This window comes from Schistocerca gregaria, chromosome 2 (assembly GCF_023897955.1).
Source record: "Schistocerca gregaria isolate iqSchGreg1 chromosome 2, iqSchGreg1.2, whole genome shotgun sequence".
In the NCBI taxonomy this organism is placed as follows: domain Eukaryota; kingdom Metazoa; phylum Arthropoda; class Insecta; order Orthoptera; family Acrididae; genus Schistocerca; species Schistocerca gregaria.
The window spans coordinates 223,471,989-223,491,158 of NC_064921.1; the positions used below are offsets into that span (position 1 = coordinate 223,471,989).

The window sequence follows — 19,170 nt, forward strand, 5'->3', positions numbered from 1 at the left end:
GATGTGAACTGCTTTAAATCTATTATTAGTTTTGTATAAGTGAAAGTGTAATGTATCTGAGTATCAACTGAATAATAAAGCGTGAAATGTTTCTTATTACAAATAACTTCGCTGCAGCACACAAAAGACTGTTTCGTCACTGTAAAGGAAAATACAATTTGTTCCTAGATGTCGTCGTATACAAATTCGCCACCTATCTTTCCTGCACAGCCTATGAAATTCCTTCAGTTCCTACATCCATCTCTCTTCCCCCTTGCTGGAAGTATCCATATCCACACATTTTGAAAACAAAAATTTGAACGAAATTTGAGTTTAATGTACCATCGACAATGAAGTCATTAGAGACGAGGAATAAGCTCGGTCATGCCCTGTCGAAAGATCTCTCTGGGCATTTGCCGGGAACGATCTAGGGAACTCACGGAATATCTGAATTCAGTTGGTCGGCGGCGAATTTGAAGCGTAGTCCTCCCGAATGCGAGTCCAGTGTGTTAACCACTGCGCCACCTCACGCTCCACGATTTTTGAGGTATTCTTTTACCATCCACATGTATCATATGGACATACCAGTAGGGAATGTATTTCCATCGTTCATTTGATATTTTCATTCCTTACCACCTCCATTACTGTGGTTTTCCACAAGTTCCTTATACTTCCCCATTTCTCCTTTTATTTACATTTACCCAACATTACCATATATTTGCAGCTATATAATTCAAATAGTCCACTTCCTTCTTCATCAGTTCTCTGAGGCGCGTCACAGTTATGCATAGTGCTGTGATCCTGATATAATTGTTATATCCGTGCCATGACGAACGACAATACATGAAACAGTTGCAGCTGATGAAAGAATTGTAGTTGAAGACTAATACAACCAGCATACTAGTTACAATGAATCTTTCGTACTATGACTGAGAAGTGTGTGATGCAGCTTTGATTGGAATTCGGATGACAATGGTAGTGATTTAACATCATAAAGCGCAACAGTTGAAGAGGTCAGTAGAAACACTAACCTTCAGTTTGGTAAGTATTAGTCTTATCGGTTTCTGTTTCATATTCAAATATCCCACATGTTTGTAATAAGAATTTACAAATATCTTCGATACCAGTTATGTTTTCGTATCGTATTTATGTTCTTGTCTATGAGTTTAACCAAACACCAAGGTAGTAATACATCTCCAGTCAGTGGCACCTAATTCCCAAAACTTCTGTGGGTGCTTGTCAATGGCGTGGTGTAGTATAAGTTTTCTGGGGAGTCTAGGTGTTTTTAAAAAGGTTACCTTTCATTTGTACACTTTAATTAACACTGCCTTTGTCATAAAGATCTGTCCTGTGATAAAGAAAAAGACACCTGCGCTATAAGCATACGTTGAGACTACCCTAGCTCAGTCGTTAACACAGCTGACTTAAGAGCAACAGGAAAGAGATCAAACTCGCCTTAAAATCTTCTTGGGCTTACCCACAGATCCAGAGCGAAACGAATGCGATAAAGGCCAGCCTGCAAAAAACTAAAATCCTCACCCCCTATCATTAACTAAAGCAACTTTTATTACAGCAAGTATAAACAGAAATTTAATGGAGTGTGTTGTAAAATCCCATCTCATACGAACAGAGAGATCATTCGTTTAATATATTCAAAGCATTAAATAAAAATTATTAATACCGATAAATGTTATTGAAAGTTAAACATATTGACAGTCATTATCAATAAGCATAGGCCTACAGTTCTGTACGTTATTTGACTGATTTTTACTTGTAAAGCCACACTGTACTCACCATGACCGCTAGTGAAATTGGACTTTGTGGCGTACTTTCTGTGATCGAAGATATTGATTTTTTCACTGGCATCAGTAGATCATATTGGATACTGTGGAGGCTGAGTTCACTAGCTCTGTCTTGCGTCATAGAATTCTACAGGTAGCTCTTTATAAGTATGGGCTCCAAAAACAAGCGTTCAGAAACAGGATAACCAAAAAAAAAAAAACTTTTTGAGCATTAATCTGGAACGCTACAACTACAACAGAATTCTCCGTTGCTACTATTTTTGTTATCAGATACCAAGATTAATGCCACTATTTCTTTTTTCAGAACTTTCTTGGTCTTTGTATTTACTGGATAAATCCTCCTCATATTCATTCTGTAGAATTACGACTGCGTAGTGAATCTTTTCGTTGCAGGCAGAAGATTTTATAAATTATGGGAAAATATTTTTCAAGAAATGGTCAACATTATGCATAGCCCCAAACTTACTATTTTACGTGGCCACAGTGATGTCCAAACAGCCATTAAAATGTCCTATTTCTTTGCTAAAGATGTATCAGATGGCACTGCTTCTTAAAAATTGAGTAAATGTTGCACATGAGCAAGAGCTAGTCTGTAACAGTTGGCTTCCTTGTGTCTCGGATTATTCTTTATTATTGGCAGTAATTATTGACGAATGGTGCGTGAGTATTGTATCGCAGTACTTGTTAGAAAACATGAAAGCAAGCCGAAAAGACGGGGTTCCATTCACAGTATAGTGCGACTGTTATTCAGTGGACAGCCTATGACTTGGCCAGAGGAAGGCAAGGAACCGAGGAGTGTGTTGCTTGGTTGCCTTTGCACAAAGACATGTGATACAGATATGTTTTAGACATCAGAAATTACAACTTCCATCTCAGTGTTTTAATAGTTCATTACGTTTTGATTAAGGCAAGTGAGAAATATTTATTTTGTATTGTTTCTATTAAACTAAAGTTTCGTGAGTGAAGCACACCCACAGGATTATGCATGTGGGTGCTCGAGCCCCGGCGCACCCATGTAGTCGGCCTGCGTGTCTACTGTGACTTGTACCCACCTACTGCGGTGTTAACTTCTCCAGTATGGTATTCTCATTTGTTTCGTTGGTCAATTGTGCTGACATAATGTGGCCCAAATAATCAAGAAGTATGTGTTGTGTACTTACTACGGTTATTATCATGGACTAGAATTCAAATATAATGAAACAATATTTCGAAAGGTATAAAATGTATGCAGACAAAATAATGAACGCATAAATAAATGCTTCAGGTATCAACAATGCTACAAACACAAATCATCCAAAAGTAGATAAGGTGTAAAGCGGTAGCACTAGACCGATATCTGGCAACTATTCGCCTTGTGGCCCAGATAGCCTAATTTTACTATCCAGCTGATACCAGATACTAGGTCAGTGTCCAGCAGACACCAGATTTTCAACAAATTATGAAAATTTCATAAAATCGCGTAGTAGTGTTTCTACAGTGACTTTGAGCCACTTATTAAACTTCACGAAGTGGAACCCTCACTCCCCACCTTCCTTCTCTATAACCATAACAAAACAACGCGTCCCTCACGCATGCATCCACTCCCCCTGACCCTCCCACCTCTCCCAAGACCTCCTCCTACCCTCTGCAGCCAACCACAGTTTAGTATTTTAGGAGCTGTTAACAATGAAATAGCCAGTCGCAGTGTAACTTTAGCCATGAAAATGAAATGGCCAATCAAAATCCAAGATGGAGGAACTAACACAGAAGTGGTAGAGGGAAATTAAAAAAAAATGGGAAACAAACTCAGTATGATGGAAGTACCCTAGTAGTGCTTTGTATGCCGTTTCCTCACCCTTTCCCCTTCCCCTTCCCAAGCCAATGTCAGTGTAGTGTCAAAATGAGGCAACCAATCACAGAACTATAGTAGGTAGCCAGTCAGAATGTAGCTGTGAAATTATAAAAGCATCGAATGAATTGCTTAAAAACGGTTCTGCGTTCGAAGATATGCAACATTTCAGAAAACATTATGTAAGCTTCACGTCTGTATTTGGGCTGGAGAGGGAAGAAGGGCAGGCGACGACATTCAGTTTACAGTGTGGCGTCACTCCCCTCGGGTGACCACCATTACATCAAAAAATTTATTTCCTTTCCTTTTCTTCGTACACACATACACACCTACACACACACACACACACACACACACACACACACACACACACACACACATGTTCTACCTTTGTAAATACTGCATTGCTTTATCATTCAGTTTCATTTCACATGTGTGTACACAATATTTCCATATCTGCCTCATAATCATCAAAGCTCTGATTTATACAGCTCTGTGAATTTCCTATCTTTCTCTCTCTCTCTCTCTCTCTCTCTTTCTCTCTCTCCCTTTCCACCACCACCACATCATTAAATTTCATTTCATAAGTGCGTGCATACATCAGAAAAGATATTTCCACGCCTGCTTCATCATCATAATCCTTAGACAACTAAGTTTTGGTATATTACAGAGGAAACGAAACGAAAAAAAGACAAAAACAGAGCAGGAGATATAAATTTTGTTATAACAGGTTTTCTCACAATAAATAACAGTGAACTTTGGCTAAAAACACACGAATTTAATGTACATTCGACTTCATCTTCAACTTTTTTTAGAATGTTTTCTGGATTTTACGAGTAAAATAACAATGCAGTGGACGATGATGGTCATTTCTCTTTCTTTCATTGTTCAACAGCAAGCTCCATTCTACTCATTGGCGTCACTTTTTATCTGAGTATCTTAATATTACGCACAGACTATTCCAGCAACGTATAGGATGACCAGACATATAATATCCGGCCAAACAACTATTTGTTTCATCACTGGTTAGCACTTTCTTCCACTGACCCCTTCAGCTGTAGTGGAGAAATCGCGATCAGCGCAGTTAACCAAATTTCATTACTATTTTTCTTATTTTCGCTTTTTAATGTGCCTTTCTTCCGTTAAGAAACATGCTCCTCCATCTCTATGCTTGCAACACGTGCCTGCCAAATGTCTGATGATTAACACTGCTCCGTAACCTTCCTACATCTTGTTTAGTTGACATGCTCCACCGTTCTGATTACGCTTAACGCTAGTGTTGAATGAGGTAAGTCCTCATGTCCTCACGCAAGACAGAGGTATTGAGTTAAGAGGAGCAGTCGATTTCATTTTTCTGTTTACACTCTGCAAGGGATGAAGTACAGAAAGAGTGAGACTCATTACATTATATTATATTGCCGGCACAACCACCTGAAAATCAAAGGCTGTGAGACCCACTCTGTCAGAGATATGACAGCCGCACTGTCCAATCCTCTGAGGGATCAATTCAAAATAATAATACAGTCTAGGATTATATACATATAATAGTGTTCTTCAAGCGTTGACATAAAATTGTGCGTATTTTAGAACGTTTCAAGCGTAAAATCGCCAACATTCTACTTCATTAAAGCAAATTTGACGTATTTCAAAAAGGCACAGCGTATTTATAAGCATGTTCTATTCCACGTTGGTCTGCTGTGCCTTATTACGAGCTTGTGCTAGCATACTGGCGACAGAAATATTTTTCTACAAGTTTATAGAGAAGCTCATCTAAAATCGTTAGTCATATACTCTCAAACCAAACGACACAGATCTTTAAGTGAAACACTGGTCAACCTGAATAATCTCGAAGCCTGATAGCTGTTCGTTTGTATTAGTAACAATATAACAAATTCAGTGCTGGTATTGTGATACTGTTTACATTTCTACATAAATTTTGAGTTCAACTACAGTGAGTCTTAAGAGCTTGTTTGCCAATTTTTCATGCGTTCTGTAAAATGCACTTTTTCCCATACTCCAGCGTCCTTAGTCCCTCGCCCGAGATCTCTCAGTAATAAATTTCGAGATTCCGCCACTCAGTACAACATACATCAGGCTTTCCCAGTCAGTGTGTTGCGGGGATATTATTTTTTTATGAGGGTTGTAATGGGTTATAACGGATTTCAAGATGGACTGGACAAGTCACCTCCTGCAACTGGGGCTAACCGTCAGTTGCGCTTGTCGGTAACTCTAAAGATGGTGAAAGTTCGGTACATTGGCTCCTTTACTCTTCCCACTTACTGGAAGCAACAGTAAAAACATACTGTTCACATTTTTCAGTGGATGCATAGTGCAGGCGGGTAGCGTGCTGATATTTTGTTTTAATTTTGTTATGGGGAGACTTATTCGTAAACAGAGCTTCTTTTTAATGAAATTAATTAAAGTAAACTGCGACGGACAGTTTTAGTGCACTGAGCTATTTTTTATGACGGTTGGATAACGCTCTAAAAATCAAAGTTTGCAACATCTGTTAGCGCTCAAATTAGTGAAATAAAACTTAATTACACGTTACATTCACATAGTTCGTGGAAATAAAATATTGTTGTGGTCTTCGGCCCAAACGCAAATTTGATGCAGCTCTCCACGCTATTCTCTCCTGCAAAAACTTTTTGTTTCCAAATAACTACTGCAAACTACATCCGTCTGAACCTGATTACTATATTCAATCCTTCAGCTCCTTTCACGACTCCCCCCCCCCCCCCCCCCCAGTCCATACTTCCATTCATTACCAAATAGACAATTCTTTGATGCCTAGAAATGTACCCTATCAGCTGATGTCTTCTGTAAGTGAAGTTGTGCCACAAATTTCATTTTGCCTTCGATTTGTTTTAGTACTTCGACATCAGTTACACCATCTACACACCTTCCATGCAGCATTCTTATGTGGTACCAAATTCTTCTCTTCTTGATATAGTCCACGTTTCACTCCCACACAATGCTGCAACTTGTACATATAGCTCTAGAGAAGGATTCTTAACATATAAATTTATATTCGATGTTAATAAATTCCTGTTTTTTAGAAATGCCTTTGACGCTGTTGTCAATCTTCTTCTGCCATCATAAGTTATTTTAGCGCCAAAATTGCAAGACCAATATACCAAATTTAGTGTCTCATTTCCTAATCCAATTTCATCAGCAACTCCTGATTTAACTCGATCACATTCCATTACTCCTGTTTTACTTTTGCTGATATACATCTCATAATTTCTTTTCAAGACGTTATACATTCCTTTCAACTGCTCTTCCAAGTCCCTTGCTGTCGCTGACAGAATTATAATGTCAGCTGCAAACCTCACTGTTCTTATTTCATATCCCTGAACTTTTGTTTTCTTACCAAATTTTTCCTTGGGTTCCTTCAAAGCTTGCTCAATGTGCAGACTGAATAACATCCTTCAAAAACTACGAGTACAACACTATCTCACTCATTTCTTCCTTTTCACGTAATTCGTATCGCATAGCTTCAGTCTCGTTTCAGTGCAACTAACAAATAACTTTTCGCTTCCTGTATTTTATCCCTATTACCTTTAGATTTTCAAATAGTGTATTCCAGTCACAATTTTCAGACGTTTTCCATAAATATATAAATGCTGTATATGCAGATTTCGCTGTCTTCAGTGTATCTTCTTACATACATCACAGGGTCAGAGTTGAGTCATATGTTCCCATTTTTCTGGAGTATTCGCATTGATTTTCTCTAGCTGCTACAAGGTTTTCATTCTTCTGGTGATAATTAGTAGCAATATTTTGCGACCATGACTTCGGTAATGTTTACGCCTGTCAGCATCTGCGCTCTTTGGAATTGGAGTTATTACATTCTTCTTGAAGTATGAAGCTATTATGCCTATCTCATTCACAAAGTGGAATGTCAGGGATAGCCGTCAGGGATAGGACTTGTATCGACTTAATGTCTTTCAATACTACATCAAATTCTTCTCTCAGTATCACATCCGCTATTTTACCTTTATCCACTTCCCTTTGTTTTTCTGTAATATTACGTCCAAGCTCATTTTCCTTGTACAGCCGTACTATACATTCCTTGCAGCTTTCAGCTATTCCTTCTTTGCTTAATGCCCGCCTGACATCTTGATATCCATACAGCTCCATATCTTTTTCTTCAAAGGTCTATCTAATTTTTGCTACAAGTGGTATTTACCTTTCTCCTAGTCATGAATGCTTTAAAAACCTCAGATTTGTAATCTGGCTGTTCCTACCTACACATCTGTCAGTCTCATTTTTCACATATTTCTTTTCCTTTTGCATGCTTGATTTGCTGCATTTTCATATTTTCTCCTATGGTCAGTTAAATTCAATATCGCATGTGTTTTCCATGGATTTCTAGTAGGTCTTGTCTTTCTGCCTACTTGATCCTCTGCTTCCTTCGCTATTTCATCTCTCAAAGTTACTCAGTCAGCGTCTGTTGAATTTCTTTCCGCTTCTTAAGTGAATCGTTGTCTAATGCCCACTCTGAAACTCTTAACAACCCCTGGTTCTTTCAATTTTTCCAATTCCCATCTACTTAATGTCATACCTCATTGCAATTTCTTCAGTATTTATTTGTGATGCAAAGCCAAGAAATTACAGTCAGGGACTACTTCTGTCCCTGGAAAAGTTCTACAGTTCGAAATCTGGCTTCGAAACCTCTGCGTTACCTTTATGTAGCTTCAATCTTTCGGTATCTCTCGGTCTCTTCCACATAAACAGCTTACTTTCATGATTTTTAAACCCAGTGTTATTAATAAACAAAATGTGACTTGCACTATCACTTCTTTCCCAAAGTCCATGTTCTCCTACCATGATCTCTTACCATCGAATTCTACTCCCTCATCACAACTGAATTTTCGCACCCTTTAACTGCTGAATTATTTGTTTATCTAAGCATCCAGTCTCACAGTAACTTCGACATATAATTCTTTGCTACTGTATTGAGAGTAGCCTTTGTCTATCTTGTCTACAAGTAATACAGTCAGCATGCTGTTCATAGTAGCTTACCTGCAGTTTTTTTACCATTTATTAGATCTACCCCTAATTGATTTTCTATTTGTAACACTGCACCCACGTACCAGAAGTCCTATCCCCCGTGCCCCTCCATTTCACTAATTACCATTGTATCTAACTTCAACCTATCCCTTTTCATTTTTTTAATTCTCTAACTTATCTACGTGAAGTTAACTAGCGTTCCAAGCACCGACACGTAAAACACCAGTTTCCTTTTGCCAGATAACAACGTCCTCTTAAGAAGCTCCCACCTAGAGATCCGACTGGCCGACAATTTTAGCTCTAGTTTATTTAATGATTCAGCCACACAGTGGAGCTTTCCCCCTGCTTTCAGCTGTTCGCAGAAACGTCACAGAAAGGCTATGCTGGATAATGTTACGGTGCTTGATCGGTCAAACACGCAGACTGGTGCCCCTGAAAGTACTCAAACGGCTGCTGGCACCCTGGAGGAATTACAGGATAATCTGACCTTTCCACATGTTATTCAGTCTCCTTCAAATGTGTTTGCACCTACGGTATAGCTTACTTTGTAACTCAGACACATAAACCAACCAATCTCGGCAAGATCCACGGTTCATGACGAAGCAAAAGGGGGTGGGAGCGAGAGGTGAAAGGGGGGGGGGGGAATAAAATAAAATTTTTAAGCAAATACATTTTATTGTTTCTGAATAAGGACCGGGCATTCATTATTGCTACTGCCCTAACGCCGAGAATGTCTGCAATTCTTCGTGTAGCAATATCCTAGTTCACACCTGTGAAGAACTGACTGAGCGGCCATGCAGTGCTATCGAATCAATTGTAAGAAGTAGAAAAACGTAAAACTCCGATAATCACTGCTAGGACTGAGTTCTTGATTAGTGTAGAATTAAAAAATAAAATTTTGAAGCAATTGTTCCACATCAGTGAAATTTTTTCACGCATAAGGCCTATGAGTATTATCACTACGACATGTGGTGCAAAGTTATACCTTATACCTCTATTAATATTATATTAATATCGAAGTCATGCTAATAGTAGCTGGGGGATATACGTAACGTAAAATACAGCTGTGAACTTTATAAAATCTCCTAATGTTCCTTCATCAGTGCTAAAAATGGCCCTGTAAGGTGAGCACTTGCCTTCAGAGCCACGGCCACACCGGCAGAACTTGCACACTGCCTTAGGAAGAAGCCAACCAACCGTGGGGCGTAGAACTCGTATATTCACAGACCCACGCGGTTGTGATGCAGACCTAAGGCATATCTCTTACTTTCCCTCTTCCTTCTCTCTCTCTCTCTCTCTCTCTCTCTCTCTCTCTCTCTTAGTTGAATTTAAGATTCGTTTCAAAATGAGTAACTTGATTACTGTTTGTATTCAAAAATGACAAAAACAACACACTGCAACAAAAACGTCTGCCACTTATACTATTTCTTCGGTCTTCATAGCTAATGCGGAATTTCCAATCGGCTAACGTTACGCAAGTGTATTTAAAGCTGTTGTACTGTGGATTGATATATGGACCTACATTAAGTAACAGTACATCGGTTTACCTCTGTTATTCGTCGTATCAAAAGGATTCCGAGCCGGAACTGGATGTGACTTCTTGAGATAGCGTTATCATGTGGCTGTTCCAGGAATTCAGCTTCCTTATCGCCGCCACAGATTCATCCACGAGGCACAAAGTAAATATCACGCTTAGTGGAAAACTTTCCGTAGCAGTGCTACAGAGTATTTGTGTTTCTGCAGTGTCAAATAGGTAAATCTAGAAACGGAAGGCAGACATACTGGGTGATCAAAAAGTCAGTATAAATTTGAAAACTGAATAAAGCACGGAACAATGTAGATGGAGAGGTACAAATTGACACACATGCTTGGAATGACATGGGGTTTTATTAGAACCAAAAAAATACAAACGTTCAAAAATGTCCGACAGATGGCGCTTCATCTGAGCAGAATAGCAATAATTAGCATAACAAAGTAAGACAAAGCAAAGATGATGTTCTTTACAGGAAATGCTCAATATGTCCACCATCATTCCTCAACAATAGCTGTAGTCAAGGAATAATGTTGTGAACAGCACTGTAAAGAATGTCCGGAGTTATGGTGAGGCATTGGCGTCGGATGTTGTCTTTCAGCATCCCTAAGATGTCGGTCGATTACGATAGACTTGCACCTTCAGGTAACCCCAAAGCCAATAATCGCACGAAATGAGGGCTGGGGACCTGGGAGGCCAAGCATGACGAAAGTGGCGGTTGAGCACACGATCATCACAAAACGACGCGCCCAAGAGATCTTTCACGCGTCTAGCAATATGGGGTGTTTTTTCGGTTCTAATAAAACCCCATGTCATTCCAAGCACGTGTGTCACTTTTTACGTCTCTATCTACATTATTCCGTGGTTTATTAAGTTTTCAAATTTATACTGACGTTTTGATCACCCGGTATATCCAACAGCAAATGTAAACATCTACATTTAATCTACATCTACATGCATACTCTGCAATCACACTTAAGTGGCTGACTGAGGATTTATCGGTCCACCTTTACAATAATTCTCTACTATTCCAATCTCGAACAGCGTGCGGAAAACCGAACACCTATATGTTCCCTTATGTTATTATGATGATTCAACGTCCCTATGTAGATCGACGTCAACAAAATATTTTGCATTCGGAGGAGAAGGCTGGTGATTTAAATATTGCGAGAAGATCCCGTCGCAATAATGTGTACCCCAAAACTTGCATCATGTCCGTGGCGCCCTCTCTCCTGTTTCTCGATAACGCAAATCGTGCTACTCTTCTAAGAATTTCTGGATGTGCTCTGTTAATCCTGTCTAGTAAGGATCCCACACCGCGCAGCAGTACTCCAAAAGAGAGCAGACAAGTGTGGTGTACGCAGTCTCCTTAGTAGATCTGTTGCATCTCCTAAGTGTTCTGCCAATAAAACGCAGTCTTTCGTTGGCCTTCCCCACAAAATTTTCTGTGTGTTCTTTCCAATTTAAGCTGTCCGTAATCGTAATTCCTAGGTATTTAGTTGAATTTACACCTCTTAGATTTGGTTGATTTTTCGTGTAACCTAAATTTAACGCATTTCTTTTACCACCCACATGGATTAACTCGCGTTTTTCCTTATTTTGGGTCAACTGCCAATTTTCGCATCACACAGATATCTTATTTAAATCATTTTGGAATTGGTTTTGGTCCCTAATCACACAAAAGACCGTGGAAAACTACACTACACAGCAAAAAGAACTGCCAACGCAAGCTGCAGGATTCTGCTTTAGACGCTGACGAAAGAACTGTGTCTGATAAATGACATTAACATTCACAGATTCAAAAATTATAGACTAAATAATTCACTCCTGATTGGGAACTTGTAAAATGTCTTAAAAACTGGTTTTCTTTCCAACACGAAAGAAACCGCGAGAACTGTGTCTATTAAATATTAAATTAACAGGCAGAAATTAAAAAGCTACCCTACCAAAGCACACAGATGAAAGCATGTAATTCGCTCTGGGTTAGGAACTCGTAAAATGTCACAAAATTGCCTACTTCCCTGTTGATGCTCGATTTTGGTCGGCGACCGCTGGGTTCTCCCGTTACGGGCGTCTGTAACACTTTCTTCCGACTCTGTCAATGCAACCGTAATCTGTTAGAAAGTTTCAGCTGGTCCGCAGTGTTTTAGTTCTGTTTCATGTGCTCGGACCTCCCGCAGCTACAAACATGGTAGAATAACGTACAGATATAACATTTTGCTTCCTGTGGCGGAAACCGTATGGACGTGACACAGAAACAGAGCCACAATGGTGCCATTGGAGAACTGCTCAATCACGACGGGAACGGGAAGAAAGATGAGGAAGAATGCGGACCATGGACAGATTGGCCTGCAGTAATTTGGTTCTCCTAGGTACCACATATGACCAGAAATACTATCATAAAGTGCTACAACGATTGCTTGAGGCACTGCAGGTAAACTGGCCATCACTAAGGCGAGAAACATAACTTTGAACGTCAGGGGCAGGAATCGTCATGGGCAACATATTGAACTCAGCCAGCATCAAGTCAAAAAAATGGTTCAAATGGTTCTGAGCGCTATGGGACTTATCTTCGGAGGTCATCAGTACCCTAGAACTTAGAACTACTTAAACTTAACTAATCTAAGTACATCACACACATCCATGCCCAAGGCAGGATTCGAACCTGCGACCTTAGCGGTCGCGCTGTTCCAGACTGTAGAGCCTATAACCGCTCGGCCAACCCGGCCTGCCGGGTTTCGATAACAGCAAAGTCTACCGAAGCACCCTCCATCGATGTGCGGGATTGATGCCCGAGATGTCAGCGTCGGATGGCACCACAACGTTATTTAATGGTAATAATACATATTATTCTGGCGCTGTCACGTTTCAGTCTACGCCTGTATTTCACTGTTTCTGTATTACCTTCGAATGTGGCCTCCTCATGATCCATATACTGTTGAGCTGTCGCTGGCAGCTGTATGCCCCATGGGCCAGCTACGTAATCCATTTGCGCCGTTTCTTCATTAATTTTTCGACGCTGTAGTACCGGCACTGGACGTTTAAGGATTCTTGTATCCCTTTCGACGCAAGCTTTCTTCTGACTTGTGTTTCTATAATTCCAAGTACACTTACGGGTCTTATCAGACGGTATCTTTCATTATTCTGTAATTTTCAGTTCAATATCGATTTCCACTTACATTCTGGCAAATGTTTTTACTATCTCATTTTGTATCCTAGCAGTGATCCGCAAGCTCTTCACAATCACAACCTAATCAGTTTCCTAGCTAAATGATTTCCACACTGCTGCGGTTTATAATCGTACACAAATCTGACTCATAACAATTACGCGCGTTGGTACGATGACGTCACAGGCAAAACAAATACTGCACTACAAACACATACAGACATGATGTATCCGTTGTGGGCTCAACCTTTCCTCACCCTTTACTAGTCTTCTAGTTATCAACGATTCAAATCTGACGGTATTTTGTCACACAAGAATATTCGACCAAAGAGCGGACAGGCGTTTTCACGTCAAGAGTAATTCCGCAGTCACGCGCTGAGGACCACACAATACCGACCGGCAACCGTGTCATACTCTGCCATACATGTGGTAGGAGGGGGGGGGGGGGGGAGGGGATGGGAATAGTACACCAGTCTCCTGGACTTAGTCAGCTTTCAAGATCTTGGAGCTGATACATAAATACGTAGCTCTTCAGGTAGAATCACATCTCATTCCTCCAGCAAAGGACAGATCCCTAGCAGTTCAAATGCTTCAAATGGCTCTGAACACTATGGGACTTAACATCTGAGGTCGTCAGTCCCCTAGAACTTAGAACTACTTAAACCTAAATAGCCTAAGGACATCACAACCATCCATGCCCGAGGCAGGATTCGAACCTGCAACCGTAGCGGTAGCGCGGTTCCAGACTGAAGCACCTAGAACCGCTCGGCCACACCGGCCGGCTGATCCCTAGCAGTGTTCGGAAAATGAGCCGTGGTCTTTCGCATGGCAGTCAGACAACCTGACCACTCATCTATGAACTTGATATTTTTATCCTAGAGGTAACATTATTATAAAAACTATGAATTAGAAACATCTGAGACAATGTGAAGTTTTTCTAGACTAGTAACGAATATTTAGCTTTGTAAGAACAGTATTATTGATTTGGAATAAAAATACCATGAATTTTTATTTCAGTTACTATGCAAATCTGTAAACAAATATCAACCACAAATCAAAACGTAACTGAAGAAAAATGAAAACAAGCAGAGAAAACAAAAACTAAAAAGAACCACAAAGAAGACACACTGCAGTACACACAGACATAAAAACAATAACATTCATGACATGGTTAACAAAAATAAATGATGAAATTTAAATTGCTAAGACCAATCAACTCACATAACAGCAAATATACTGAAGAAAGAAGTCTTACACATAGCTGACACAACAAAAAAACACACTGTAGTCGTATTTACAAACATCAACAGGCAAACCATACAAACATCAAGCAGTACCAGTTAGAATCTTAAGCATGCAAATAAGTGTATCTTATATTGCCTGCAAAACTAGATATAAAGAACAAATAAGAAGCAGCAAGTATGAAAGTCATTCTACGTGTGCTTATTAATTGATAAAGCATGGATATGAACTTTCTAACACGGAACTGTATTTGAATATTAGTAAAGTGAACAATTACAATAGAAGTCCTAATATTACACGAAGAACGTTGCCATAGCTGACAGAAACAAGGAAGAGATGAGATTCACTGCTTAGTTGTAATGGTTCATGTTCATCAGAAATGAGAACTGCGGTACAGACTGCCTAAAAACACTTTACACCTACAAAACCCGAGACTAAACCTCTTATACAGGGTGTTACAAAAAGGTACGGCCAAACTTTCAGGAAACATTCCTCAGACACAAATAAAGAAAAGATTTTATGTGGACATGTGTCCGGAAACGTTTAATTTCCATGTTAGAGCTCATTTTAGTTTCGTCAGTATGTAGTGTACTTCCTCGATTCACCGCCCGTTGGCCCAAGTGAAGGAAGATAATGTTGACTTCGGTGCTTGTGTTGACATACGACTCATGGCTCTACAGTACTAGCATCAAGCACATCAGTACGTAGCATCAACAGGTTAGTGTTCATCACGAACGTGGTTTTGCAGTCAGTACAATGTTTACAAATGCGGAGTTGGCAGATGCCCATTTGATGTATGGATTAGCACGGGGCGATAGTCATGGCGCGGTACGTTTGTATCGAGACCGATTTCCAGAACGAAGTGCTCCCGACAGGAAGACGTTTGAAGCAATTGATCGGCGTCTTAGGGTGCGCGGAAGATTCCAGCCTATGACTCGCGACTGGGGAAGACTTAGAACGACGAGGACATCTGCAATGGACGAGGCAATTCTTCGTGCACTTGACGATAACCCTAATGTCAGCGTCAGAGAAGTTGCTGCTGTACAAGGGAACATTGACCACGTCACTGTATGGAGAGTGTTACGGGAGAAGCTGTTGTTTCCGTACCATGTACAGCGTGTGCAGGCGCTATCGGGAGCTGATTGGCCTCCACGGGTACACTTCTGCGAATGGTTCATCCAACAATGTGTCAATCCTCATTTCAGTGCAAATGTTCTCTTTACGGATGAGGCTTCATTCCAACGTGATCAAATTGTAAATTTTCACAGGCGACATGTGTGGGCTGACGAGAATCCGCACGCAATTGTGCAATCAGGTCATCAACACAGGTTTTCTGTGAACGTTTTGGGCAGACATTGTTGGTGATGTTTCGGTTGGGCCCCATGTTCTTCCACCTACGCTCAATGGAGCACGTTATCATGATTTCATGCGGGATAATCTACCTCTGCTGCCAGAACATGTGCCTTTACAAGTACGACACAACATATCGTTCATGCACGATGGAGCTCCTGTACATTTCAGTCGAAGTGTTCGTACGCTTCTCAACAACAGACACCGTGACCGATGGATTGGTAGAGGCGGATCAATTCCATGGCCTCCACGCTCTCCTGACCTCAACCCTCTTGACTTTCATTTATGGGGGAATTTGAAAGCTCTTGTCTACGCAACCCCGGTACCAAATGTAGAGACTCTTCGTGCTCGCATTGTGGACGGCTGTGATACAATACGCCATTCTCCAGGGCTGCATCAGCGCATCAGGAATTCCATGCGACGGAGGGTGGATGCATCTATCCTCGCTAACGGAGGACATTTTGAACATTTCCTGTAACAAAGTGTTTGAAGTCACGCTGGTACGTTCTGTTGCTGTGTGTTTCCATTCCATGATTAATGTGATTTGAAGAGATGTAAGTGCGACTGCTACGGTCGCAGGTTCGAATCCTGCCTCGGGCATGGATGTGTGTGATGTCCTTAGGTTAGTTAGGTTTACGTAGTTCTAAGTTCTAGGGAACTGATGACCACAGCAGTTGAGTCCCATAGTGCTCAGAGGCATTTGAACCATTTTTTTAAGAGAAGTAATAAAATGATTTCAAACATGGAAAATAAGCGATTCCGGACACATGTCCACATAACATATTTTCTTTCTTTCTGTATGAGGAATGTTTCCTGAAAGTTTGGCCGTACCTTTTTGTAACACCCTGTATAGGGGAAAAACACTCGCGAATTTAAGAAATATACTACTAGGAAAACACAGAAGAAGCTTGCCCTTTCCAGTAGTTTACTGGATTCTTTTCAGAAATATTTAAATGAAAAGAGTTTGTAGCCAGTCTGCCAATTTACTGATGCAGTTATCATTTCATTATTTTGTGGTATACGAATGTAATTTCTTCTCTGCTCGTCAGACAAGAATTCATTAAAATCTCGCGATCTCCTACAGCCATATGTCATTACTTGCGATGTATTTGCCTACCTGACCAAATATTCTTCTTTTAATGCTAATGCTAGAATGTCAAATATTACCTCTTTATAATACATAATTCAAAATTTTTTTGATGACATCTGATTCTCTTCCGAAATAGTGCTTTTGTTTTTTTCTGCATCTGCATCATTTATTTGATATCGGTGAACAGAGATTTGATGCGTCTTTTGCAACTCATAATTAATGCTTATCTTTCAGTAATGCAGAGACCATTGTCTTCCAGTGTAGGAACAGTATGTTGCGGATTTTTCTGAAACGATCGAGAAATACAAAATACATCAGACATGGCGTTAAGTGTATGTGTTTGTAATGTCTGAAACGAGAAAGACAAGAACTTTAACTAACAAAGATATCAGTCTCTTTGGTTATTCATATATATCTTAATATTAAACGATAACATTATGGAAAGGACAGTGGCTATTCACCATGTAGCGGAGATGGTGAGTCGCAAATAGGCACAACAAAAGACTGTCAAACAAATAAGCTTTCGGCCAAAAAGGCCTTCGTCGGAACGGCAGTGAGAGACTGGTTATGCAAGTGTGAGTTGCGTCTGCTTGAGTGTGTGTGGTGTCTATGTTCGATGAGGGCCTTTTGGTCGAAAGCTTACTTGTTTGACAGTATTTATGTTGTGCGTATTTGCGACTCAGCATCTCCGTTATAAGGCAAGTAGTAACTATCCTTTTCACAATACTGTCATTATTCCATCCTGGATTTACCATTCCTTTGTAGTAAACGAATGCTTCAAAATATGAAAACAAGTCAAATTCTTTAATATGCCAATAATAACTACCTATTTTTGAATGCACCCAAAACTGTGTAGTTTTCATTAAAGACTAGAATATTATATTGGCCTACAGACGCTACCGTAGATATGAACTTCGTCGTTCATGTTTCGATAATTTTTTTTACAGTACATGGATAGATGGAAGGCCAACGCAATTTCAAGTAAAACACATGTTAATGAGAAAGTTCTGGCACAGCTAGTGACCATGAAGTCATTTGTGTCAGACTCCCTCTGAAGTTCGAACGAATTCTTTTAGCGCATTTTATAGTGACTTCATCATCAGAAACTGGCGAATGCCACTTTCATCTTACACAGCATATGAGTATTTCACGGGCAATGAGTGACTAGTAGGCTCTGAATACCTAGACCTAAGTGAAATCGCTGCTATCAGCATCAACCCGTTGTCACTGCCTAACAAATATTGTAACAGGAGTTGTAAAAGCTGCTGAGAAACGCGTCTCTCAACAATTCACTTCAAGTGAGCAACAGCCATATCTTCACTATCGATTGTTCACCTCATACTTTGCTCATGTGTTAATTACTGCACGCAACAATCAACATTGCGCAAGAACATCACCACTGGCTGCTAAAACACGAGAAAGGCCTACTAGATAAATGAATTACTTCTTGGTACAAAGCGATGGCTAGCTACGAGTACGTCTGGGCTACCAACCTCCTGAATATCTCAGTTCGACCATTTGTTTATATGGGATCAAAAGTGAGCTGAAGGTATTTCATTTCTGGAGTCAGACAGTTGTTTATTATACATTTTAAATAATTATTTGGTTTAGAAAAGTTCATGTACAATGTAATTACTTTGTGATTTAAGGATGCCACTTGCCAAAAAGCAGAAGAGTTGAATTGTCGTTAGGTATACACAAAAGAAAGAAAACTTGCTTCTTTGACGAGATAGAGTAAAACACACACACACACACACGTGTACACTCATACAAACGCCTATGACCTTACATGATGCAAGCTGAACTAACAATACCAATGCTATATTTCCGCGGGCCAACTGGTTGTGGTGCCTTCTATGTGCAAAGAGATAGATAGAGAGAGAGAGAGAGAGAGAGGTCCAGCTGAATTTGCCATAAAAACCAAACAACAGCACATTTTAAAAACAATAACCTACAACAATGCTTACGACGTACCCATAACTTACAAATTAGATTCAAGAACGAATACCATCAACAAACCTATCAATAAACAAGTCCTCAGCAGCAGAAAAACTACATATTTCTCTGTACCTTTCCTCGGTAACATCTCCTATCAGCTGGAGAAACAGTTTAAACCACACAGTGTCAAAATATGTTTCCATAAAAATGAAAAAATACAAAACGAAA

At 40.0% G+C, this 19,170-nt stretch overlaps 1 protein-coding gene across 1 annotated transcript in view; it reads right to left on the reverse strand.

The window, feature by feature from the left end:
* Positions 1 to 19,170, reverse strand: part of LOC126336727 (glutathione S-transferase 1-like) — a 136,634-nt gene that overhangs the window by 102,818 nt on the left and 14,646 nt on the right. Inside the window, exon 3 of the mRNA XM_050000712.1 lies at positions 17,082 to 17,290. The gene's annotated coding sequence lies outside the window, so the exon portion shown is untranslated. The remainder of the gene's footprint in view (positions 1 to 17,081; positions 17,291 to 19,170) is intronic.